Below are 27,342 nucleotides of genomic sequence, written 5' to 3'. Positions count from 1 at the left end.
AAACAAATTGGATTTGTCAGGACAACCTGGCAAGCACAGGGTTCAGCTACATGTAGGATGAGAGCCTTTTTGTGAAGAGCGACGTGGAGGTGGCCACTAGCGCCAAACATTTATTTGAAAACTGAATCAACTGAATTAAACAAATCAAAATTGAATAAACTAATTTTTTTTAAAATCAATTGAACTGATTAAATTTTTTACCAAAAATTGAAGAAACTGAACTGATAAAATATCGATTAATTTAGTTTTCGATCGGGTTAACAAAAGTTTTCCCCCAAAAAAATTGGTATTACCTATTTGAGGTAATTCTGAACTCCTCCTAAGAGGAAGCTTGAACTATTTGTTCTTTGTTACAAAAGAAGTTGTTGGAGATTTTAGGAAAATACTGAATTTATAAACTAAATTCAAACTTATCTGTTGAGAGACTTGAACTAATAATTTCAAGCTGTTGGCTGAGGGCCGAGTCCTTTTTGGCGAGTCCTCTTTCAAGAATCCTGAGTATCTAGTGACCAAGTTCAACTGCCAAGTGGCCGAGTCGGGAAAACAAGTCGACTGAGTAGGGAAGCATGTAGTCGAGTCGATCAAATGTCCGCTGAGTAGTCGGGGTTCCAAATAGAGTGCCCGTGTAGAGTGCACAGGAATTGAGGAGTCGAGGTCTGCGTTTAACACAGATTCCTTAAAACAGATTTGTCCCACCTCCACGTTGCTTTGAGGTTTTTGTGGGTCATCCATTTCCCAGGATACAACGGCTAAACCACAATCTCCACCAAATACAGGTGGTCACGGCGAACTGAAAAATATCCGAATGGTATCACCAGTATTCTGCCAAGAGAGAGATGCTCGACAGAGAGGAAGAGAGAGGGGGGAAGGTGGATGGAGTATTTTTTCCTTTTCTCCTTATTCATTTTCCTCTCATGCTTAAGGCCTTTTATAGGATGCCTTGTATGAGGTTACTTTTCATTTGCTAAAGAAGCGTCACATGCATTATATTAATGTACGTTTCTTATTTAGGCGTTAAGGCAAAAAGAATAATTTAGGTGGCAAAAATATCAGTTAATTTGTTTGGGTGCGCATAAGTCGTGCTGGCACACGAGCCAACTTGGTCCGGTGCAATCCGGGCCCTAGATCTACATCCCCTTGCACACCCACACACAAGAGAAAGCTTCTACTCAAGCATTTGTTCACAATATACATGCTTGAGAAACAATATAAACCAACCATTAAGCCTTGAAACTTCCAATGTGGGACTAAAGTCCCATGCACAATGAAACCTCCTTCATCCACTCCACCACTTTCCATTCACATTTTTTTTTCCAACAATCCCCCACATGAATGGAAACAGGGTATGTGATTGCTTTCAGTAGTTGAGCCAATATAGGATAGGTAGGTTTTATCCTTTGAACCTTATCTTGTGAAGATATGTTTGCTTACTGGCTGACAGTAGACATGATACCCTTGAACTGTTCTGTCGTTGTGTAAGCATTAATATATCTCACCCATGACTCTCCCTGATATATCTTAGTTCTCATGAGTGTGTCCGTTCTTGGCCATGAACACGCCTGGTTTTGTGAATAACTCTAAGAATTGTGTCTCCAATTCTCTTCGAAGCGACCCTACTTCTTTCTCACATAGGTGATCCCTCGAGAGTAACCATCTACTCTTCTTGATCATTAAAAGCCCATTGACTTACCCTGATTTAGTCACTGTTTTATTGGGGTACCTCCTACAGTGTGTCTAGTCAATGCAAATTAGTTGTCCCTTTGAACCTATTTCTTGAGATCTCCAGTCAGCATAGGTTGGGTATCCTATGCACTGATCGCTGACAACGACATCAAGCTCATTCCACGTGATGAGTTTGTAACTAACTCTCTGTTTAACCCTTTGGTTAGTGGATCCGTAAGGTTATCCTTTGACTTCACATAGTCAATAGCGATAACTCCTGTTGAGAGTAGTTGTCTAATGGTATTATGTTTACGACGTATATGTCTAGACTTACCATTATACAGATGACTCTGTGCTCGACCAATTGCTGATTGATTATCGCAATACATGCAAATTGCTAGCACAGGTTTCGGCCATCTCGGAATATCTTCTAAGAATTATCTTATGCATTCAACCTTTTCACTGCATTTGTCAAGAGCTACAAACTTAGATTCCATCGTGAATCGGGCTATTACCATTTGCTTAGAAGATTTCCAAGAAATGGCTGCACCTCCCAGAGTGAATACATATCCCACTATAAGAAAAAAGCTAATAGACAACGCTTTAAAAGCGTTGTCTATGTGCTTGAAAAAGCGTTGTTAAAAGCACTGTTGTTAAAAGTCTACTCAAAGACAACGCTTTCAAAGCGTTGTCATTTGTAGAAAAGACAACGCTTTTGCAACTATTTAAAAGCGTTGTTATTTTTTACAAAGACAATGCATAAAAAGCGTTGTCTTTTTTAAAGACAACGTATAAAAAGCGTTGTCCTCTTTAGCAAAGACAACAGTTTCACAACACATAAAAAAACATTATCCAAGAGGTTTTAAACTATTATCTTTTAATACCAAAGACAAATAAAAGATAAATGAAAATGAATCTACTTCAATCATCGACATATTATTAAATAAACAACTAAGATAAATATATAAATTATCATCCATACACTTTATAACAAGCATAATTACTTGCATACAAAGAAATTTTAATTAGGAGACACTGAAAACTACTTCTATCATCTACATCTTATTGCATGAACTTAAAGGATCTTTATAGATGCTACTTATCCTCTTGACTTGAATGTTCTTTACTCATTGACTTTAACCATCTTTTCACTTAAATCTCAAAGTCTTCTTGATAGTTCTTCGTCGAAGTACTTCCCAGTCACACCCATGAGGTTCGGATGCAGTGCCACATAGCATGTAGTTGTTGCTCCTGTAATCATCCATACCCGAGTTATTTGGCTCGAGTTTTTTAATACCTCCATTCACCTTCAAAATATCTGAAAAGGCACTACACATGAAAAATTCAAGACAAAGTATAAGTTAGCCTTGATGACCCACAAAAATAGAACAACAACAATATCTCTAGTGGATTATATAAACTCTAAGATTCTGAAGTAGGAATCAAGACAATTTACTTACCATTAAATCAACAAACAACATAACTAATAAACCAAAAAAGGAGAACAAATTCATGGCTTAATGTACAATATCTTATATAATCAACATCCACATTTCACTATGTGCTACCATGTCATGGTTGTGCTAGCAGAAATGTTGATGCTACTATTTTAGAATTCCACAACATCTTCCCATTGTGATGTTCGTCTAAGATAGAATGGCAAAAGCACACAACCAATATGGGCAATCAATAGAAATATGAACAAATTTACCTAAAAACCAAATAATTTTTTTTACATACCTCTAGGAATGATGGTCGAACTTCTATAAGTTGCACCAAGGTAGAACAAACCTGTGTATCAAAGAAAACAAACATAGATCGGTGAAAGATCAAAAAGCTTAAGGTAAAAATACTTGAGCAACACGTAAGTTTGGATTCATTAAAGAACTCTTTTTTCTCATAGATACATATCCAACATCCTTACCAATCACTCAAAGTTATTAGATTTATTTAAGAACTCTCCGCTTTCAAACAAATTTTAACAAAAAAGAAAAGTTATTAGACCCATGCAATTTTCTAAGAGAATGAAGATAAATGATGACGGACCTCTCTCTTGATATATGCAGCCATGGACTTTTATTTTTCTATATTCTACATCTTAATCCTCCATATTTTGATCAAGTAGTGCTTCTTCCTCCTCTTCTCTTATCAATGTCTCCTCAAAGAGCATCATGCAAGCAATTTTGAGCATCACTTAGCTATGTTTATATGTGGCTTTCTCGTTGCACTTGAGAAGAGGCTTAAAGTAAAAATTGTATGTTTGGCATGTGTGTTATCATCAATGTAGAATATATATATATATATTACTGAAAATTTATATCTCACATAAAAGTTACTTGCAATGAAGAAGACAAATCATATGTAATCAACTTAAACAAGCATATCAAACGTATCCTTTAGAATTTACCTGTGATATGATGCCCTTTAGAAGTGATACACAAAATTTGTTTCTGACCCATTAACATCTGCATTGAAAAAGACTTAATGCATCACCATTTATCAACCAAGCAAGATATTAGAGCTTGTTAGGAAAGTGTGATGAAATGCTACAAGGAATTGATTAAGCTCGGAGGCCAATGCTTAGTTTCCCTAACATATGAGAGATCAGTATAATGAGTATTCAAAAGAGTGGCAATTGTCAACTAGTTCTCGGCAAGGAGTACAACATGCTTGTTAGCATACAATGATGCAGTTAGAGCTGATGATGATACTATAAATCCATGTGGCAACTATGTTAGAACTCTGCGACACATGAGGAAAATAGTATAGTAACAGAATATGCCTTACTTGAACTTCCCCGATCCCTTTAGGAAGTATCTTCCCCATCTCAAGGGAGACAAGTCTGTTGGGTTTTTCGGACCGCGAAAATCGCTTTTTCGCATCGCGAAAACCCCGAAACTCCCTAGCCAACGGATCCGTGCAAAGAAAAATTTTCGAAAAACTACGAGTATGAGTTTACCTAGATCTACATTTAGATCTACATGGAGAAAATCTTATACCTTCGATGCGTGCCCTTCGCGAGTCCCGCTTATCCAAGGAGATGTCGGATCTCTAGTTGTCAAAGTAGACAACTCTCTAGAAGTATCCACACGAACAAGATGTGTTCTCTAACACACAAGGATGGAGAAGAGAGCACCACAAGTGTGCTAGCACTTCTTGATGCTCTCGGATGGGATTGGAAGAAGAAGAAAGGAAAAGAAGAGAACACGCTCCTCTAAAATCTCTATGTGACTTTCACTAACCTTTCTTCTTGGATTAGATTCACTCTCCTTTCTTCTCCCTTGCTTGAAACCCACGACCAAGAGAAGAGAAGGAGCAAAAAGAGAGCTTGAGGAAGAAGATGATGTGAATGTGAGTGAATGAAAAATTCATTCTCAGTCAAAACCAAAAAGGTAAACCCCATTCTAATTAAATGTGTTCATTAAAGATAATAGATTTGTAACCCCCATGAGGTGGCACACTTTGATGATGTGGCATATCATCATTAGTCCTCCTAATGCCAAATCACTAATGATGTGGCAAATAGTCAAGTCAAACTTGACTCTTCATCTTCCTCTCAAGTCAAGTCAAACTTGACTTAATCTCTCTCATGGTTGATCTAATCCAACCATTTAATTCAAGCCAATTTAATATAATGAATCTAATTTATTTAATTAAATTGATTCAATGAGTCATAATCTAAATTAGACTCATTGAACACATGAATCAACTTGAGTCCAACTCAATTAGCCCAATTAGGATTACTCTTAATCCAATTTGATTCATCACATGAATCTAATCCTCTTGGTTCATCATATGAACCTAATCTCCATCCACTTGTTCTTTGTGTGTGACCCAATATGTTCTTGTAACATTGGCAATGCCCCTAAACCCATTTAGGACCATAAGTAATGAGCGGTATCTAGCAATACATCATTACTACCCAAGTTACAAGACTGTTGAGATCCAACATCACCTTGTGACTACTAATTGTGACTCCTCACAATATATGGCAAGTGCCCTTCTATCCTAGACATCTAGATTAATCAATGTGAGGCATAGACCGTGTCATCCTCTGATCAATCTAAATCTTGAACTCCAAGTTAGACTCACTAAAACAAATGAGCTCAATATCTTATATTGACTCATTTGGGCATGGTCATGCACTTCGTGGTCTCACTCTATCAAGAATACCGATGTCTCTCCCGTCATATAGGAGGGATAGATCCCATCTACATCACTCACATCCCTCTGCATAATTCGTTACATACCCAATAATCTCCTTTATAGTCCACCCAGTTACGGGTGACGTTTGACGAAACCAAAGTACATAACTTCTTATGTAGGGAACCATGGTGACTTCAGGTCTAAGGACTAGTAGTCATACTAATAGCCACATGAGAAAGTATATGACACTCATATAACGATCCATGATACTTTCTCATGGTGGGTCATTCAGTATACATTCTCCAATACATACCCATGTGTCAACTTGATATCTCTATATCCATGACTTGTGAGATCAAGTCATCGAGTTGAGCTACATGCTAGTCTTATTGCATTAACATTGTCCCTGAATGTTAATACTCGACTAGGAATGATTAAGAGTAGTGTTCCCTATATCATCTCACTATCGGTTCAACTAACCGATTGATATAGGTGAGAACCTTCTACTTAAGGACGCTATTATACTTAGTTTATTTGGCACCAATACAAATAAGTATAATAACCAAAACACATGCCTTTATTTATATAAGAATATGATACAACAAGTCCATAATACAATCATCAAATGATTGACTCTAGGGTTCTAACTAACAAAGTCTACCAATGTAGTACAACTTTGTTCTTAGTGCTTCGCCAATCTGTCTAACAATCTCTCCTCTTTTAGGTGCTGGAATTTGGTTAAACATTATAAATCAAACGCTTCAGCTCAAAACAGAAAAAACAAGCTAAGAAATGAGAACTCAGACTAGTGCCATAATAGATTGATAAAAAGTAAATACCATCTGCAAACAATTACATGTGACAGTAAACCTACACAATTTATCACGTCTTAACGGCTAAATTAGATGGCTAAAAATCATACCCGAGATGAACAGTGAATTCGAGTGCGTGAACAGTGTCTTAACAAGTCCTAAGTACCAATAAAAATTAATAAAATCTTTGTCTGAGGGATTTGTAACTACAAAAAGTGCATAACAATAAGCAAGCCGAAATATCTAGCCGCAGCTATCTCTCTAACCACAACCATTTTAATATGATTAAAAAAACTCCAAAAATCGCAGCTTTTAACCGATCTCGTCTCTCATGCAAGTAAGAAGCTAAATCTAGTTCTTCCTTTACTAGAAGGCCCCTAACCTGCATCTAGATCTTAGCAGCATTAGCGCAAGCCCCCAGACCCTCCTTATAATCCTCAATGGACGCCTCCATCACCTCCGCAATAACCTGAATTAAGTACCCCCAAATCACATGAACAAATAAGATCAATCGGGAAAAAGGAACCCCCTTTCTCATCGAAGGGGAGAAGGTACTCGCCTGGTTGTTGGTGGGGTTGCGGGAGCCGACGACAGGGCCACTGCCTCTCTAGGCGCCGTTCACGAAGCATCCGGGGTTGCGGGGGCCGAGACCGAGCTCGGAGAGGAACTCGTACGCCTTTCTCCCGAATCCGCCCATGAATCGATCGATCGCTGCCCCCGACGAGGATTTGGATGGTTCGGAGAAGGATTAAGCGGCCAACGGAGGAAGGGAAGCGGAGAGGTGCGACGAGTGAACTTCATCGATTTGATTTTAAAAAGTGAGTGAGTGAAACCTAGGGGTTTTTCACCCCCTTACTTGATCCAACGGTTTGTATTATTTTAGATTTAATTTAGATAAGAACTTAACAATAGACAACACTAAAAAAATAATAATAGACAACGCTTTTCAAGAAGTGTTGTCGTTGACCCATAAAAATCACTAAAAGATAACGATTTTTAAAAAAATGTTGTCTATTAGTAAGAAAATAAAGAAATAGACAACGCTTTTCACTAAAAGCGTTGTTAAAAAAAAATGACAACGCTTTTTAAAAAAAGCGTTGTCTTTTAAGTGTTGTAAAAGCTCAATTTTCTTGTAGTGCCCACTCGTAGACTTAGAGTCTTTTATGTCAGATATCCAACTAGCATCGTTATATCCTTCGATTACAGCAGGATATCTTGTATAGTGCAGTCTATATGCATGAGTATATCTCAAGTACCTCAGTACTCTTGTTATCCTTTTTCAGTGTTCAATACCGAAATTACTCATGTATCCACTCAGTTTGCTTACTGCGTAGGTCAAATCTGGTCGTGTACAACTGATCAAGTACATCAGACTTTCAATCACTCGAGAATACTCTATTTGAGAGATACTTTCACCTCGATTTTTTGATAGATATTTACTTATATCTATCGGCGTTCGTGTCAACGCAGTATCACCCTTGATAAATTTCTCAAGAATCTTGTCCACGTAAAGAGACTGATTAAGAACAAGTCCTTCTATCATTCTAAGATTTTGATTCCTAGAATCACATCAGCTAGGCCCATGTCTTTCATGTCAAATCTTGAGTTCAACATATCTTTAGTGGATTTGATTATCTTATCATTACTCTCAATGATAAGTATGTCATCTACATATAGACACAAGATGACATAGTCATTCTTTGTGGCTTTCATGTAGACACATTTATCACATTCATTAATCTTGAATCCACATTTCTTCATGGCATTATCAAATTTCTCATGCCACTGCTTTGGTACTTGTTTCAAGCCATATAATGACTTCACCAATCTACAAACCTTGTTTTTCTATCCTGCCATAGAAAACCCCTCAAGTTGCTCCATATAGATTTTCTCTTCTAAATCCCATTTAGAAAAGCTGTTTTTACATCCATTTGATGTATTTTCAAATTCTATAGAGCGGCAATAGCCAACAACACTCTAATGGATGTTATTATCGGTAGCCTTTGATAACTAATCTGGCCTTGTACTTATCAATTGTGTCATTTGACTTCATTTTCTTCTTAAAGATCCACTTGCAACCTAGTGGTTTACTTCCCGGAGGAAGATCCGTAAGTTCCAAAGTGTGATTTTGTAAGATAGACTCTATCTCAGATGCAATTGTCTCTCTCCAGTGAGGTCCATCAGATGAGCTTACTGCCTCTGAGAAACACTGGGGCTCACTTTCCAACATGAAAGTGATAAAATCTTATCTGTAGGATTTTTCTATCCAAGCTCTTTTACTCCGTCTCAACTCACCCTCGACTGGTTCATCATCTTCTTCTTTGCCTTGTGTTTCATTTACTCGTTTTGAGGAGCTAGCATCCTCTCGGGTCTTATACGAAAATACATGCTCAAAGAACGAGGCATTTCTGGATTATATTATCGAGTTCTTATGTATCTCCAGTATGTGTGACTCATACACACAAAATCGATACGTAGTGTTGTTGTGTGCATATTCAATAAATATACAATTAACAGTCTTTGGTCCTATCTTAATCCTTTTTGGATCAGGCACCAACACTTTGGCAAGACACCCCCACATTCGTTAATATTTTTAAGACGGTTATCTTCCATTCCATAACTCATAAGGGCTCTTATCTATTTTCTTCCGGGGCACCTTATTTAAAAGGTAATTAGCTATTAACACAGCCCCCCCCCCCCCCCCCCACCCACATGAACTCTGGCAGCCCAGAGCTCAATAGAAGAGCGTTCATCATCTCCTTTAGAGTTCGACTCTTTCACTCAGCAACTCCATTTTGTCGAGGAGTATAAGGAGCTATAATTTCGTGTATGATCTCATGTTCAGCACACAACTCAGCGAACGGTGATACATATTCACCGCCTCGGTCACTGTGAACTACCTTAATCTTTCTATTAAGTTGGTTTTCAACCTCATTTTTATAGAGAGCAAATTTCTCTATAGCTTTAGCCTTACTTTTGAGAAGATACACATAACAATATTTTGTGTTATCATCTACAAAAGTGATAAAGTATTTATTCCCACCATGTGTTGGTGTACCTTTGAGGTCGCACACGTCAGTGTGAATTAGCCCGAGTGGTTTGTTGCTTCTTTCAATATGTTGAAAGGATATCCTTGTTATTTTACCTTCAACACAAATCTCACAGTTGTATTTTGGGTCAAGGTGGAATGTAGGTATGCTTTGCATGTTTATTAATCTATGCGATACTTCGTAGTTAACATATCCTAGTCTACCATGCCATAAACACGAAGATTCAAGCATATAAGTGGAAGAGCTTTCATTTTTATTTATCTTGGGTCTAATGGTCATTACATTGAGCTTGAATAGCCCATCAAATACATAGCCCCTTCCTACAAATATTCCATTCTTGGACAATACAACTATGTCTGACTCAAATATAATGCGAAAGTCATGTTTACTTAGCAGTGATCCGAATACTAGATTCTTCCGAATCTCTGGAACATACAACACATTGTTCAGAGTAAGATCCTTGCCCTAGGTCATCTTCAGCACCACCTTTCCTTGGTCCAAGATGTCCGAGGTTGTTGAGTTCCCCATGAACAGCTTGTCTCCAGTGGCTTCTTCAAAGTTGTGGAGCAACTCCTTATTGCAACATACATGTCTAGTGGCTCTAGTATCGATCCACCATTGTCGCGGATTTGAACCGATCATGTTCAGCTCAGAGACTACAGCGCAGAGGTTGTTCATTTCTGGTCCCTCGTTCAGGTTGGCCTCCTTCTTCTTTTTCGGCTTCCTGCACTCCGAAGAGTTGTAACCCACTCGGTCATAGTTGAAGCACTTCCCAGAGAACTTCTTCTTGTTGATGCCTCCTCTAGATCCCATTTTGAAAGATTTGGGGTTCTTCCGTTTCGAGCTTTGAGCGTGCTCGACCATGTTGGCTTTCACAGTAGCCGGAGAGAACAACTTTCTCTCTGAACTCTTGTTGTCTTCTTCGATATGAAGTCTAACAATGAGTTCTTCCATATTCATCTCCTTTCGCTTGTACTTCAAGTAGTTCTTGAAGTTCTTCTAGTTGGGAGGCAGCTTCTCAATGATAGCAGCCACCTGGAAGGTTTCACTTAGAGTCATCCCTTCTGAGTGGATCTCGTGTAAGATCACCTGAAGCTCCTAGACTTGGCTGATCATTGTCTTGGAGTCAACCATCTTGTAATCCTGGAATAGACCCACGATGAACTTCTTGGCCCCTGCATCCTCCGTTTTGTACTTCTTATCCACGGAGTCCCACGCGCTCCTTAGCCGTTCTCTTCATGCTATACACAACGTACAACGAGTCGGTAAGGAAGTTGAGGATGTAGTTTCGGCAAAGAAACTCAGAATGAGTCTATGCCTCCACTGCACTGATCTGCGCATTAGCATCTTCAACATGCTTGGGAGGGTCGTCGGTCAAGAACCGAGCCAGATTGAGTGTGGTCAAGTAGAAGAGCATCTTCTGCTGCCACCTCTTGAAGTTCACTCCAGTGAACTTCTCTGGCCTTTCCCCATGGTTGATTGGCACAGTTCCAATCCGGGTGGAGGGGGCCTTCTGTTTTAAGATTGTTACAAAAGAAGTTGTCGGAGATTTTGGGAAAACACTGAATTTATAAACTAAATTTAAACTTATCTGTTGAGAGACTTGAACTGATAATTTCAAGCTGTCGGCTGAGGGCCGAGTCCTTTTTGGTGAGTCCGCTGTCAAGAATCCTGAGTACCTAGTGACTGAGTCCAACTGCCAAGTGGCCGAGTCAGGGAAACAAGTCAACCGAGTAGGGAAGCACGTAGCCAAGTCGATCAAATGTCCGCTGAGTAGTCGGGATTCCAAATAGAGTGCTCGTGTAGAGTGCACAGGAATTGAGGAGTCGAGGTCTGCGTTTAACACAGATTCCTTAAAATAGATTCGTCCCGCCTCCACGATGCTTTGATGTTTTTGTGGGTTGTCCATTTCCCAGGATACAACGGGTAAACCACAATCTCCACCAAGCACAGGTGGTCACGGTGAACTAAAAAATACCCGAATGCTATCACCAGTATTCTGCCAAGCGAGAGATGCCCAACAGAGAGGAAGAGAGAGGGGGGAAGGTGGATGGAGTATTTTTCGTTTTCTCCTTATTCATTTTCCTCTCATGCTCAAGGCATTTTATAGGATGCTTTGCATAAGGTTACTTTTTAGTTGCTAAAGAAACGTCACATGCATTATATTAATGTGCATTTCTTATTTAAGCGTTAAGGCAAAAAGAATAATTTAGGTGGCAAAAATGTCAGTTAATTTGTTTGGGTGTGCTCGCACACAAGCCAACTTGGTTCGATGCAATCCAGGCCCTGGATCTACATCCCCTTGCGCACCCACACACAAGAAAAAGCTTCTACTCAAGCATTTGTTCACAATATACATGCTTGAGAAACAATATAAACCAACCATTAAGCCTTGAAACTTCCAATGTGGGATTAAAGTCCTATGCACAATGAAGCCTCCTTCATCCACTCCACCACTTTCCATTCACATTTTTTTCCAAGACTGTTTAAAGAGGAAATTCAGAACTCGGAGTTTGAACTATTTTCTAAGAGGAAATTCAGAGCTCTTGAGGAAGTTTGCTCTTTAAAGAGAAAATTCAAAACTCTTTTCAAGAGGACACTCCAAACTCCTCCTTGAAGAGGAAGCTTGAAGAGAAAGTGGACAAAGTACCAAATAAAGACATCGCTTCCGCTCGGTCGTTACCACTAAGCTCTTGCAGTCTTCTTCTCAACCAACATTCCCTCATAATCCCTTCCGACTGATCCCAACTCTTTGGAACCCTGAAACAAGCAAGCACAATCCCATCTTTCTTCTAGAGTGTTGGTCGCTCGCTGGCCGTGAGGGAGAGGCTACCGGCGACGGTCTCACCAATGGTGAGAGCAACAAGAGGGGAGTGAGGGGCTTCAGAGAGAGTAAGGATGGGAGAGGGAGGGGCTTCGGCGAGAGCGAGTTGGGAGAGAGGAGGCTGACGAGTGAGATTGTGAAGGAATTAGGGATTTTATTTTTTAAACTCCAATTCAATTCAATAGAATCGATTTTGGATTTTTAAAAATGAAACTGAACTGATTAAACGTAAATAGCCGATATTTAAAAAAAAAAAAATCAAATTTCTGAATTAACCGAACCGAATTTGTAATTTAGGTCAGTTCAGTCGGTTAATTCGATTTAACCGACTTTTTGCTCACCCTTAGTGGAAAATTCTTATGTTAGGAATATGCCCATAAAATAGATATTTATTATTAATTGCTTAATCAAATAAAAAAAGTATTTATTTTATTTGTTTGATTGTTTTATGCTTACTTATATAAAAAAGAATATATATATATATACTAAAATCATAGTTAAAATAACATATTATGAATTATATATATATATATATATATATATATATATATATATATATATATATATATATAATTCATAATATGCCATTTTAACTATGATTTTAGTATATAAGATTGTTATATACAAGAGGTTTAAAATCATAGATAATATATTTAAAATGTTCATAATTGATTAAGTATGGATCTTTAATTGGTAATTATTAATGCAATTTATTGAGATTATGACTATGATAGTCTTATCCAGATAGTCAGTGTAGTGACATTAAGCAAAGGCATTTTATACAATATGATTATATATGACAAGAACCCGATGTGGTTTAAGAGTCTATTTTTAATGTACCATTACAAAAACTCGAATCAACATCACTTAGATGATCATATGTAGATCAATCTAAATTCTGAGTAGTCATAGACTCCTTGTTTGTATTAGCAAGTCTCTTAATTTATTTGTTAAACCTTATTTTAATAATAGGCATAACACTTACATTTTGGAGACTCGGTTATATATTCAGCAGGAAATATGATTTATAGATACAAAATCTGTAACTTCTGAAAGGATACCAAAATAGTTTTCTTGAGTGTTGATTCTATCACTGAACAATTTGAGCGTTCTAATTTATAATTAGATTATGAATTAACTATTCACTGGAGATTCAATTGTACATGAGGTTTTAGATACAAATAGAGGTAAAATAGTAATTTTACCCAATTTTATTTGTGGTGGCAAAAGGCGAATACGCTCACCCCCAGCGGCCCTGCCAACCCATCCCAAGGTAAACATGGATGAGGTAAATCACAGGCAGCTACTATTCTTTGGAATAGTGACTAACACATAAGGGAGACATTTATCTTTGCTTTACCGAGATTCGAACCCCAGACCTCATGGTGGCAACACCTCATGTGCTAGCCACTAAACTGTCCCGAGGGGACATTACCCAACTCTATTTGTGAACCATAAACGAAGAGTTGATCAACATATAATGATTATATCAATGGACTATTCAAATCTTTTCAGTAAATACGCTCCATAATTCTCAAGAGTTCAATTCTGAATTTTAGTAGAATAATCATGGAGTTAATAAATTAGATGATTAATTAAAGAACTTTAATTAATTTTATCTAAATTTATTAGAACTTAAAATTATGGATCAATGGTCACCAAACCAACTTAAAGTACCATTACTCTCTCTCTCTCACTCTCTCTCTCTCTCGATAAGAAATTTTGTGAAAAATTCTATAGTTGATTTGTGAGAAAAATTAGGAGAGTTAGCTCATAGTTTTGTTTATCGATTGATTCAAAGAATTGGTGAGGAAGATCATGATATTGAAAGAATTTCAGCGACCTACGAATCTTAGACACAAACTCAAGATCCAAAAGATATCCAGTAATTATTCTAATCTCTTTTGTAGAATTGTAGATAAAATATTATAATGTTTTCACATTGAATTATAAGAGAATTTGTAAAAAAAATTATAATTAAACAAGATCATTTGTTCGATCTAAACAAAACTGTTTTATTGTGAAAAAAATTAAAAATCCATTTAATCTATTTTTTCACAACTTTCGTTGTGTGTCGAACAATTAAACACCAACATCTTACGGAGGCAAGTATGTTGTTGGTTTAGCCATTTTCAAAGTCATTAAAGCAGGGGATTGAAGCTTAAGTTTAGAGGCAAGTTTGTAGCCACTATTATGTAAATTGATGTTATGTGGATTTGATCTTTGTGATGAGTAGCAATACTTGGATTGTATGGATTTTGTATGAATCTTTGTTGTGGTTGATATGTATCTTTGTATGGATTGTGTGGATTGAGTTTACATGTATTATATATGTATATGATAAGAATTGTAGATCTGTGATTGTGAAAACCACCTTTTGTACCTAATCAACGTCGTCATTGGTCAAGGATTTTCCTTATCAACATGAAAACACATTAATTGTCCTTGATTAGGGACGAATTTTGCGATAAAGTTATTATTTGTTGCTAAATTTGGGACGAAATTTGTTTTTCCATCACAAAAAATTTGCAACAAGCTATTAGCAACGAGACTAATTTCTTCGCTAGTTTGTCCTAGAAAATTTTTGTAATGAATTTGACATAAAAATTCGTTGCAAATCATGAATTGTTTTGTATCAGACCTAATTCAACCAAATGATGAAATTCTTTTTTCGAGGATGCAATTATCTAAGCTTATAGTTTTGTATGATTGATATAGATTTTACTTATTTTAAAATCATATACTCTCTTGTAGGAAAAAAAATTAGGTTACTATGTGAATTTTTTTATTACTAGTTTGGATTTTTTTTTATTTAAGTGTGATTTTTATGGTTGAATGTGATATTATAATTTTTTTGAGTTTTGATTTTATAATTGTGTGTGTGTGGTATTATAATTGTATATGGTATATGTATGTGGTATTATAATTTGTGTGTGGTACTATATATGGTATTATAATTTGTGTGTGGTATCTATATGTGGTATTTCAATGATCGTAACCATAGCGTGTGTCGCGTGCTGCGAATACTCTTAATCACATCATGCGACGTGCCCTGTGAATGTTGTCGAATGCTCTTAACCAGAACATGCGCTGCACACTAAGAATGCTCTTAATCGCAACATGTGGTGCGTGCTATGAATGTTGTCGATTGCTCTTAACCACAGCATGTGCTACGAATGCTCTTAATCACATTATGTGGTGCATGCTATGAATGTTGTCGATTGCTGTTAATCACAGCGCATGCTCTTAATCGCAACATGCGATGCACACTGTGAATGCTGTTGATTGATATTAACCGTAGTGCACGCTGATAATTCATTTATTTGACACATCTTTTTGGTTGATGTTGTGTGATTTTAAGCTAATTGCATTTTCTAATTGCCGCATTTTAGATATTTACAAATTAAGAATTATTTTGAGTTTAAATGTATTTTTCCTCTTAATTCATGATATATTTATCTTAATTTGAATTTGGTCTTGTAGGACATTCAATTGATACATAATTCAAGTGGAGTCAAGCCAACTCAAGAGAAAGCAAACCAATTCAAGGGGAGGCTTGGTTTATTCAACCAAATGAAGAAGCGTAAACTCTAGTTGTGTTCAATTCAATTCCAACCCATTGAACTCAACCTAAGTCTAATTTCTCATCAAATATCTCACTTGAACCCAACCCAAGTCCACTATGTCGGACCGAACCAAACCACAGTATTTAACTCAGGTTCTGACATGGTGAACAGTGGCTTGCGCTACTATTCACCTTGTCATCTTCTTCTTCGCGCAATCGCACAACCCCATCCCGTCTCCCATATCTGCATTCCAGCACTACTTCATCAGTGTTGAGGTCTCCAGCCACCGGCGAGCAGCTTCCGATCATCATGAGCCGTCGGCAAGAGGTTTCCCGACGGTAATTCCGTTTCTATGATTCCCTGTTCCATCGCAGATTGGAGGCATTCCTCTGATCTAGTGGTTCGTCTTCACCTCAGCAATGCAGGCGACGTTCTTCCAATGTTACTAAGCTTCCTCCGACAACAATCCATCTTCCACAGCCTAAATCAAAGTTCAGCGATTCTGGATTGAAGAATTCCATATTTTCATTCATTGACAGTCTTGATTGGTCTTTGCTCGCTTGGGAGGTTTCTTGGGCATTCCCAGCTCTTCAAGACTAAGCTTGTCACTAAGGTTCTCTTCTCCTAACACTGCATGAAGTTGTCATTGTGGTTCCTTGTGTGATGGCATGGAGAAGAAGTGTTGTATTTACATTAGATGAATGTAAATACAACCTTTCTAAATAAGGATTTAGAAGAAAATATCTACATTGAGTTCTATGTCAGGAAAGAAAATTAAAATTTATAGATTGGTGAAGTTGTTATATCGCTTGAAACAAGCATCAAAGCAGTGACATGATAAATTTGATAATGTCATGAAGGAAAGTGAATTCAAAATTAACGAATGTGATAAATGTGTCTTATGAAAGTCACAGAAAATGACTATGTCATCTTGTGCCTATATATAGATGACATACTTATCATTGGAGTAATGATAAGATAATCAAATCCATTAAAGACATGTTGAACTTGAGATTTGATATGAAAGAGATAAACTTAGTTGATGTGATTCTACGAATCAAAATTTTTAGAATCGCAAAAAGACTAGTTCTTAGTCAGTTCTATTATGTTAACAAGATTCATGAAAAATTCACCACGGGTAATACTGTATTGGCATGGATACCGATAGATACATGTCAATATCTATCAAAGAATCGAAGAGAAAGTATCTCTCAGATAGAATACTCTTGAGTAATTAGAAGTCTAATGTACCTGATGAGTTATACATGAATAGACTTAGCCTACGCAGTAAGTAAACTGAACAAACACATGAGTAATTCCGGTGTTGAGCATTGGAAAGGCATAACAAAAGTACTAAGGTACTTGAAATATATTTATGAATATGGACCGTATTATATGAGATATCCTGCTATGATCGAACAATATATCAATGCGAATTGGATATCTGGCATGAAAGACTTGAAGTTTATGAGTGGATATGTATTCACTTTGGGATGTGCAGTTATTTCTTGGAAATCTTCTAAGTAAACTGTAATAACCAGACCCACAATGGAATATGAGTTTGTAGCTCTTGACGGATATAGAGAAGAGGCTAAAAGGTTACGACAATTCTTAGCTGATGTTCTTGGATGGCCAAAACCTATGCTATCAATTTGTATATATTGCAATAGTCAATCAACAATTGGTCAGGTACAGAGCCATCTGTATAATGGTAAGTCTAAACATATACATCATATATACAATACTATTAAACAATTACTCTCAACGGAGTTATCACTGTTAATTATGTGAAGTTAAAGGATAACCTAGTAGATCTACTAACCAAAGGATTAAATCGAGAGTTAGATACAAACTCATCGTGAGAGATGGGCTTGATGCCAATGAGAAATATTTGTGCAAAGGAAACCCAACCTATGTAGACTGGAAATTCCTAGAACTAGGTCCAATGAAACAACCTGACTGCACCGACAATGTTATTCACTATAGGGGAATGATCCAATGGATTAGTGAAGACTAGATGTTAAGCACATGGCTTGTGTTCTTTTAATGATCTAGTTGAGTAATATGGAATACTCTTCAAAAATCACCTATGTGAGAAAGAAGTGGAGCTGCTTTGAAAAAAAATTGGAGGCACAATTCTTAAAACTTCTCACACAATCAAGCGTGTTTATGGCCAAGAACGAACACACTCATGAACACTGAGTTGTATTAGGAAGAGTCATGGGTGAGATATGCCAATCCTTATACAAATGGCAGAACAATTCAAAGACATCGTATCTACTGTTAGCTAGTAAGCAAACAAATTTTTGCAAGGGAATGTTCATAGGGTAAAACCTACCTTTCCTATACTAGACTCAACTGTTGAATTCTATCACATATCATGTTTTCATTCATATGGAGGATTGTTAGATATAAGTGAATGAAAAAGTGATGTAGAGGAAAGATGCTCCATTGTGAATAAGACTTTAGTCCTATATTGGAAGTTTCAAGATAATTTTGTTGGTTTATATTGTATCACATACATTGATGCTGTAAGCAAATGCATGGGGAGATGTTCTTTCTCATGCTGCAAATTTTTTTATTTACTGCTTAAATGTAATGGATGCATAGATCCATGATTAATGGAGAATCTGTAACACCCGATTTGAAACGGTCACTATTGATGACCAAGCGGCCGAAATCAATGAATGATCATTATTCAATCGTTCAATGCAGAAAAAGCATAGAGCTCCTATAAGAGGAGACCATGACCTTGAGAGCAGATAAATGCAATAGAAAAAGAGAATCATCCACCAATCTTTCTTCTTTGCCCATTCATTTTGATTGGTAGTTATTCGGTGATAGCACTCATGTGCATTCTCAGTTCGCCATGAACAATTTGTGTTATATTGCAATCGTAGTTTCTTCGTTGTATCCTGGTAAACATACATTCATCATAATCTCGAAGCACTGTCAGAGAGGGGCAAATCTGTTTTAAGATAACTGCATCAAATGCATGCCTAGATATCTTCTTTTTCGATATCTCAGCCTTGTATCTCGGTGGACATCTCAATGGACATCTCGGCCTTGGGTCTCGATAGTCATCTCAGCAGAATCTTGGCCTCAAGTCTCGGCAGACATCTTGGCCTTAGGTCTTAGCAGACATCTCGACCTCGTGTTTTAGTGGACATCTCGGCCTTGTGTTTCGGCAGACATCTCGGCCTCGAGTCTCAGCCAAGTCTTCAAGGCAATTCAGTCACCCAAGCAACTCATTCATCCCTGCTTAGTAGCCTGAAATTATCCACTCAGACCACTCAACAGATAAATTGAAGTTGCATTTGAATTTCAATTCAGCAATTCCCCCTCTATCTCCGGTAACAAAATTGTCTAACAAAAAATACCATAGGTGAAGGCATATATTACTATGTGATCTTTAGTTGCAAGGATGAAACCTTATCTTTTACCTTCGAGTCCCTTGGTATTGTTTTTGTTGGTGCAATATCCCTCAGGTCAAGGTTGACCTGGGTAACCAAGCTGAGTCTTGGTTTGGGTTTAGATGTTTGACAATAAGATATTGATTGAAGAAGAGTCAAGTAGGTCAAGGTTGACTGGATACTTGACTGGGAAGTCCTAACTGGGATGTTAGGCAAAATGAAAGTCCTGGTGAGTGAAGCCAGGCAGAAGAAAAGTCCTGATGAGTGAAGCTAGGCAGATGAAAATCCTGGTGAGTGAAGCCAGGTGAAAGTCCTAGTGAGTGAAGCTAGGCAGATGGAAATCCTGGTGAGTGAAGCCAGGTGAAAGCTCTAGTGAGTGAAGCTAGGCAGATGGAAATCCTGGTGAGTGAAGCCAGGTGAAAGCCCTAGTGAGTGAAGCTAGGCAGATGGAAAACCCTAGTGAGTGAAGCTAGGTGAAAGCCCTGGTGAGTGAAGCCAGGCAAGGGAAAATCCAGATGGATCAAGGATGATCGGACATCTGGTGCTGGGAAGTCCAAGTAGGTCAAAGGATTGACTGGATACTTGGCATGAAAGAAAAGTCCAAGTAGGTCAAAGGGATTGACCGGATACTTGGCACAGAGAAAAGTCCAAGTGGGTCAAAGGGATTGACCGGACACTTGGTAAGGGAGTCCTAGCAGGTCAAGGGAGTGACTAGATGCTAGGCATGACATACCAACAGGTCAAGGTTGACCGGATGTTGGTTTGGGAGGTTTGGGACTTGGTTTTGGACAAAAATCAAGTGCTGGATCGATCCATGGATCGATCCAGACCTGTCCCAGCGAACAGAGAGCTTCTGGATCGATCCGTGGATCGATCCAGAGGTCCCAATCGATCAATGGATCGATTGGGACGCGGCTGCTTCGCGCGATAAGCGCTGGATCGATCCGTGGATCGATCCAGGCGCGTTTCCAGAGCACATAGGCGCTCTGGATCGATCCGTGGATCGATCCAAAGCCTCCCCGATCGATTGGGAACATTCGAATCGATCGGGATCCGACCGTTGGCGTTGTTTATAGCTGCAGGCGTTCGATGGCTGCGGCAAGTTCTTCTCCGATTCACTCAAGAGCTCTCGCCAACTCCTCCACAGCGCTCACAAAAGCTCAGATCGCCAGTTCTTGAAGAATCTTGGAAGCTCTCCAAGTCAAGAGGCGGATCAAAGCCAAGAAGAGAAGCTAGGGTTAGGGTTTTGTACTCATTGTAAGCTTGTAAGCTTGTATTTCTTGTATCCTTTCCCTCTCTTCTTGTATTGAGTATTGTAGGGCTTCTCCGCCCTTGGTAGTTATCACAAAGGAGAGTTTTATTTAGTGGAGGGTGTGTGTGTTGGTGTGGATCCTTGGATTAGTCACCTCTTGTGAGGTGGATACCAAGTAAAACCAACCGTGTTAGCGTTGTGTGTTTGTTTCTGTATTTTCCGCTGCACATCGTTGAAGGAACAAGCAACGCCGAGCACCGAGCAAGCGCGACGAGCTATTCACCCCCCCCCCTCTAGCTACTTTTGGTCCTAACAAGTGGTATCAGAGCAAGGTTGCTCTTCACCGGAATCACCGCCGGAAGGGGCAAACATATCAAGAAAAGCTAGAGGGTGAAGAAGTTGGAGCAAATTCTTCAAGTTCAAGATTCTATCAAGCTCAACTTCAAGATGCAATTCCAAGATGGACTTGGATTTGACACAAGGGTGGCTCCACCATACACATCGGCAAGCTTCGATTCTTGGAGATCAAGAATCGAAAACTTTCTTATGATGGAGATAGAGCAATGGTTTGCTCTAATGGAAGGCTTCAAAGCTCCAACGAACTCCAAGGGCAAGCTTCTAAAGAAAAGCAGATGGAGCTCAGAGCAAATTTAAAGGGGCGAGGCAAATGACAAAGTGACCAAGCTTCTGGTCAACTTATTGCCTAGCCACATCTTGGCTCGAGTTGGAGAATTCGAAGATGCCAAGGAGCTTTGGAGCAAATTGGCCAAGCTTCATGAAGAGATCCCCTCCACTGTACAAGATCATGAAGAATCCAAAGAGGGTGACTCTTTGGAGCAAGACCAAAAGGAGGATTCCGAGGTTGATAGATGCTCAACCTTCGAAGAAGAGGAAATCCAAGAAGCTTCATCCTCAAGGGAATGCAACGAAGGGAACAAGGAGGGAGCATACTCCTTGTTTCATATTCAAGATGGTGAAGCCTCCACCTCTAGGATTGAGGGGGAGCAATCCTTGGTGACGCCGGATCAAGAGGAAGGAGAAGCTTCTACATCCGGGTCAAGAGACGAAGAGGAGGAAGTAGATTCTACCTCCACAAGTCAAGAAAAATCAAATGGAGGAGAATCAAGGTCCGATAAAGAGGAAGCTTCTACCTCCGGATCCAAAGAAAAAGATGTCACCCCTACAAGCAAAGGTATAAATATTTCAATTAATAATAAAAATCATATAATATGTTTTGAGTGTAGGGAACATGGGCACTATAAGAGCAAGTGTCCCAACTTGGCCAAGAAGAAGGGCCAAGTGGCACAAAAGGGCAAGGAGAAGCCCAAGGAGACCACCCCCGGGACAAAGAAGAGCAAGGAGCACATTGTGTGCTTTTTGTGTCAACAAAAAGGGCATTACCGAAGTCAATGCCCCAAGGGGAAGAAGATGGTCAAGGCTCAAGGAGGCACTAGTCAAGGGGGAACCTCCAAGGTAAAAAGGAAGGTAACTTTCATTGAGCCTATTCCCTTGCAAAATGGTAAAAAGCATGCTAAGTCAAATTTTTATCATTTTAATGCGATTTACCATAAGACTAGGAAACATGAGGGCTTTAAGGAAAAGCATGTGGCCCTACATGCCAAAACTACTATCCCTAAGGCTAGGAATGTAGGTAAAAACCTAGGCAATAACCCTAAGGATGTAAGATACAAGCCTAGAAACAAAAATGCTCATGGATCAAATGAAAAACCTAAAACTAAGGACTTAGTGATAGAAAATCAAGTCTTGAGGTCAAGACTTGATAAAATGGAAAAGACCCTAAAAAGGATGGAAAATATCCTATTAGGGCAAAATGAGCATAACCTAGGTTTAGGGGTACAAAAGCCATCCAATGGCCATAGAGGTTTGGGATACAAACCAAAGGCTAAGAAGGATGTGTCTGTTGGTTGCTACTCGGAAAACCTATAGGTTCCACTGTACAAAAATTTTGTACAAAGGTCTGAACCTTTTCCTAGCTACCATGTGTTCTTTTAAATTAAATTTTGGATCGCCTGCGGAACTTTACACGTTTGATCCAAAACTTAATCTATTTGTTCTTTTAGGTTTTGACTTGGATCTCCTGCGGAACTTAACATGTTTGACCCAAGTCTCCTTAAGTTATTAATTCCATTAAATATTAATTTCCATAAAAGGTTCCCAGTACTGACGTGGCGAGGCACATGGCCTTCTTGGATATGGGAGCAACCACCACCGACTAGACAAAACCTTTAATAGAAAGCTAATATTTAATTTCCTAAAATAACTTTAGGTTAACCAAAGAGAACAATCAAATCACAAGGAAAAGAAAGAAACAAAAGAACACAACTTCGAAAAACCATATTCGAAACACTAGAACGTAAGCCTCTTGTATTTGGTATTATTTCCAAAATAACTAGCATGATGCGGAAATAGAAATTACTAGTTATACCTTGTAGAAAAACCTCTTGATCTTCTACCGTATTCCTCTTCTTATCCCGGACGTCGTGTGGGCGACGATCTTCCGAGATGAGAACCACCACGCACCTTCTTCTTCTCCAAGCAAGGTTCGGCCACAAGAAGAACCACCTCCAAGGAAGAAGAACTTGATCACCACCAATGCTCCAAAGGATCTTCAAGATGAGGCTTCCTCCTCTTCTTCTTCTCCTTCCTAGGTCCGGCCACCAACAAGAGCTCCAAGAGATGTATGGTTCGGCCACCAAAAGAGAAGAAAGAAGAAAGGCTAGGGCCGGCCACAAGAAGAAGAAAAGAGGGAGAGAAAAATAAAAATATTGTCTCTCTTCAAGGCACCTTAACCCCCTCTTTTATAATCCTTGGCCTTGACAATTAAGGAAACTTATTAAAAATAATATCAATAGCTTTCCTTAATATGAATTAATGAGGAATTAATAAAATAAAAACTCCCCATTAAATTCATATGGCCGGCCACAATTTAAAGAGAAGAAAAAATTTCCAATCAACAAAAATTTCCTTATTTGTTCTTGTAAATTTAATTTCTCTTCAAAATCCCTTCATGGTTGATAAAAAGGAAATTTCTATAATTTTAATTTTATCAACATGTGGATAATATTTAAAGAGAAAATAAAACATCTCTACAATCTACAAATAAGGAAAGAGATCTAATCTTTTTCTTTAATCTTTTGTAGATCTATTACAAGAGAGATATTTTAATTTTAATTCTCTTTAAATTATATCTTCCACATAATAATAAAAATTAAAATTAAATTTCTTTTTTAATTTATTTTGGCCGGCCCTACTAGCTTGGGTTCAAGCTAGGGCCGGCCACCCAATTTTATACCTAGGCCGGCCCTAGCTTGTTCCTAAGCTAGCTTGGCCGGCCCCTATTGGGTAGGTTTAGAAGGTGGGTATAGGTGGGTATAGAACTCTATAAATAAGAGGCTACGATAGGGACCGAGAGGAGGAATTGGTTTTGGTCTCCCGATAAAATTAAGCATCCCGTGTTCGCCCCGAACACACAACTTAATTTTATCAATGATAATTCATTCCACTAGAGAACTATCATTGAACTACCGCACCAATCCCAAATTACATTTTTGGGCTCCTTCTTATTATGAGTGTGTTAGTCTCCCTATGTTTAAGATATCGAATGTCCACTAATTAAGTGAGTTACTGACAACTCATTTAATTAATATCTAAGTCCAAGAGTAGTACCACTCAACCTTATCGTCATGTCGGACTAAGTCCACCTGCAGGGTTTAACATGACAATCCTTATGAGCTCCTCTTGGGGACATTATCAACCTAGTATCTCTAGGACACAGTTTCCTTCTATAATCAACAACACACACTATAAGTGATACCATTTCCCAACTTATCGGGTTTATTGATTCATCGAACTAAATCTCACTCATTGATAAATTAAAGAAATAAATATCAAATATATGTGCTTGTTATTATATCAGGATTAAGAGCACACACTTCCATAATAACCGAGGTCTTTGTTTCTTTATAAAATCAGTATAAAAGAAACGACCTCAAATGGTCCTACTCAATACACTCTAAGTGTACTAGTGTAATTATACAGTCAAGATAAACTGATACCTAATTACACTACGACCTTCTAATGGTTTGTTCCTTTCCATTTTGGTCGTGAGCTACTGTTTATAATTTATAAGGTACTGATAACATGATCCTCTGTGTGTGACACCACACACTATGTTATCTACAATATAAATTAATTGAACAACTACATTTATCACAAATGTAGACATTTGACCAATGTGATTCTTATCTCTAGATAAATGTTTATACCAAAAGCTAGGCTTTTAGTATACACTCTAACAATCTCCCACTTATACTAAAAGACTAAGTTGTCATATCAGCTGCCATACATCTGATTCCCAACCCTTCAACATGCCCATCAAAAGCTCTTGCCTTAAGGACCTTAGTGAAATGATCTATAGCTCATCACCTGATGCAATCTAGGCGGCAACAACTTCTCCTCGTTTATACAATTTCTTGTATTGGGTGGTACTTGCGCTCTATTGTGTTTACTTGCCTTATAGACTTATGGTTTCTTCGAGTTTGCTACTGCACCAACATTATTACAATAAATTGTAATAATCTTTGGACAAACCAGAAATCATATCTAAGTCTATCTTGAGGTTATTGAGTCATTCAGCTTTTATGGCTACCTCAGAGGTTTGCCATATACTAAGCTTCTATGGTGGAGTCCAGAAAAACACCTATGCTTATCACTCTTCCATAGTTATGACTTTACCTCCTAAAGTAAACACAAAACCCCGAGGTTGACTTATTATTGTCCCTATCCGATTGGAAGTCAAAATCCGTGTAACCCACAGGGACCAAATTAACTGCCTTGTAAGCTAGCATATAATCTCTAGCGCCTCTAAGGTACTTTAATATATGCTTTACTGCAGTCCAATCTCCTTGTCTAGGGTTACTTTGATATCTGCTAACTATGCCCTTGGCAAAACAGATTTCTGATCTCATGCATAGCATACATTAGGCTTCTGACAGCCGAAGCATAAAGAACTGCCTTTATTTCCTTTATCTCCTTTGATGTCTACAGAGACATATCTTTAGATAAAGTTACTGCGTCCTGAAAAGGTAAGAAACCTTTCTTGGACTTTTGTATGCTTAAAACGAGCAAGGATTTTTTCGATGTATGAAGCTTGGGATAAGTAAAATATTCTTTTCTTGTGATCCCTTATTACTTTGATCTCAAGAATATATATATTCTTCCAAGTCCTTTATATCGAATTATTTGGACAACCATACCCCTACTTCTGACAACATTTTGATATTGTTTCCAACTACCAAAAATGCTATCTACGTATAGTACAAGAAATACCACCACGTTTCCATCACATCTTTTGTATACACAAGACTTATCCGTTTACTCAATAAATCCAAAGGTCTGGATTACTTTGATAAACCGGATATTCCAAGACCTTGAAGCTTTGTATCAGTCCATAGACTGATTGAGCTTGCACACAAGATGCTCTTAGCCCTTTGCAATGAACCCTTCTGGTTGCTTTATATAGATGTTTTCTTCAAGACTTCCATTAAGGAATGTTGTCTTGACATCCACTTGCCAAATAGATAAAAGAATCCGAATAGACTTAAGCATGGCTACCAGTGAAAAAGTTTCCTTTTTCATCTAGCCTTGCTTTGAAGGTTTCTACCTTCCTGTCTATCCCTCTTTTCCTATTATAGACCTTTTACACCCAAAGGCTTTTACACCGCTTGGTGGTTCTACAAGCTTCCAGATTTTATTAGAATGCATATATTCTAATTCTATTATTCATTACTCTTTGCCAAGATGCTGCATATTTATCTTGGAGTGCTTCGTCATATGTCCGGAGATCAGGTTTATGTCCTTCAGGGATCGAGTCCAAAAACTCTCTCAAAACATGACCTATTTAGGTTGCCTAACAACCCTCCCACTACGACAAGGCACTTTCTGCAATTGTGTATCATTTGTGATACGTGTTGCAGTTTTCTTGTGGTATCTCATCTTGTACAGTTGGTACTAGGTTAGACATGTCCTTTATTATTTCCTTAAGAACAAATTTACTTATGAGCACGTGGTTCATTATATAGTCCTTTTCTAAAAATCAGTCATTGATGCTAACAATGACTTTCTGATTTTAAGACTATAAACCTACTTTTGTTTATCTAGGATAACTTACAAACAAGTGAACTCCTATCCAACTTATCATTGTCTCTCATATGTGCTAGATTACCCGAATCCGAATATGCTTCAAAATAGGTTTTCACCTATTCAGCAATTCTATATGAGTAGAGAGTTCTAACTTTGGAAGGTACTATGTTCACTTTCGTTTTCAGAGTTTATCCTTAAAACAAATTTGGTAATTTTCTGAATAACTCATCATCTATCTAATTATTCCATAAGAGTCCTTTACCTTCTTTCTACTACACCATTCTGTTGGAGTGTACCAGATGTAGTTAGTTGGGATTGAATCCCTACTTCTGATAAATGACTCCTAAATTTTCCCAAGAGGTACTTGCCACTACGATCTTACCGTAGTGTCTTGATATTTTTCCACATCAGCCTCGTACTCTTTGAACTAATCAAAGCACTTAGACTTGCGGCAC

General features: G+C 38.1%; 1 long non-coding RNA gene across 3 annotated transcripts; it reads right to left on the bottom strand.

Annotated features, from left to right (window-relative positions):
• Positions 1-2,596: 2,596 nt before the first annotated feature.
• On the bottom strand, positions 2,597-7,092 carry LOC122008564. 3 transcript variants are annotated; one of them, XR_006119317.1, is made up of 5 exons: positions 7,003-7,092; positions 4,070-4,127; positions 3,709-3,817; positions 3,403-3,453; positions 2,597-2,991 (listed from the first exon to the last, which is right to left on the bottom strand). It is a non-coding gene; the product is annotated as an uncharacterized LOC122008564 (long non-coding RNA). The 3 variants fall into 3 exon arrangements; XR_006119315.1 differs by lacking the exon at positions 3,709-3,817; XR_006119316.1 differs by lacking the exon at positions 7,003-7,092 and having other exon boundaries at positions 4,070-4,588.
• Between the last annotated feature and the right edge of the window lie 20,250 nt (positions 7,093-27,342).

The sequence above is a fragment of the Zingiber officinale genome, chromosome 8A, assembly GCF_018446385.1.
Source record: "Zingiber officinale cultivar Zhangliang chromosome 8A, Zo_v1.1, whole genome shotgun sequence".
NCBI classification, from domain to species: Eukaryota; Viridiplantae; Streptophyta; class Magnoliopsida; order Zingiberales; family Zingiberaceae; genus Zingiber; species Zingiber officinale.
The sequence above is the reverse complement of the archived record's forward strand: the minus strand, read 5'-3'. Positions and strand labels throughout refer to the sequence as shown.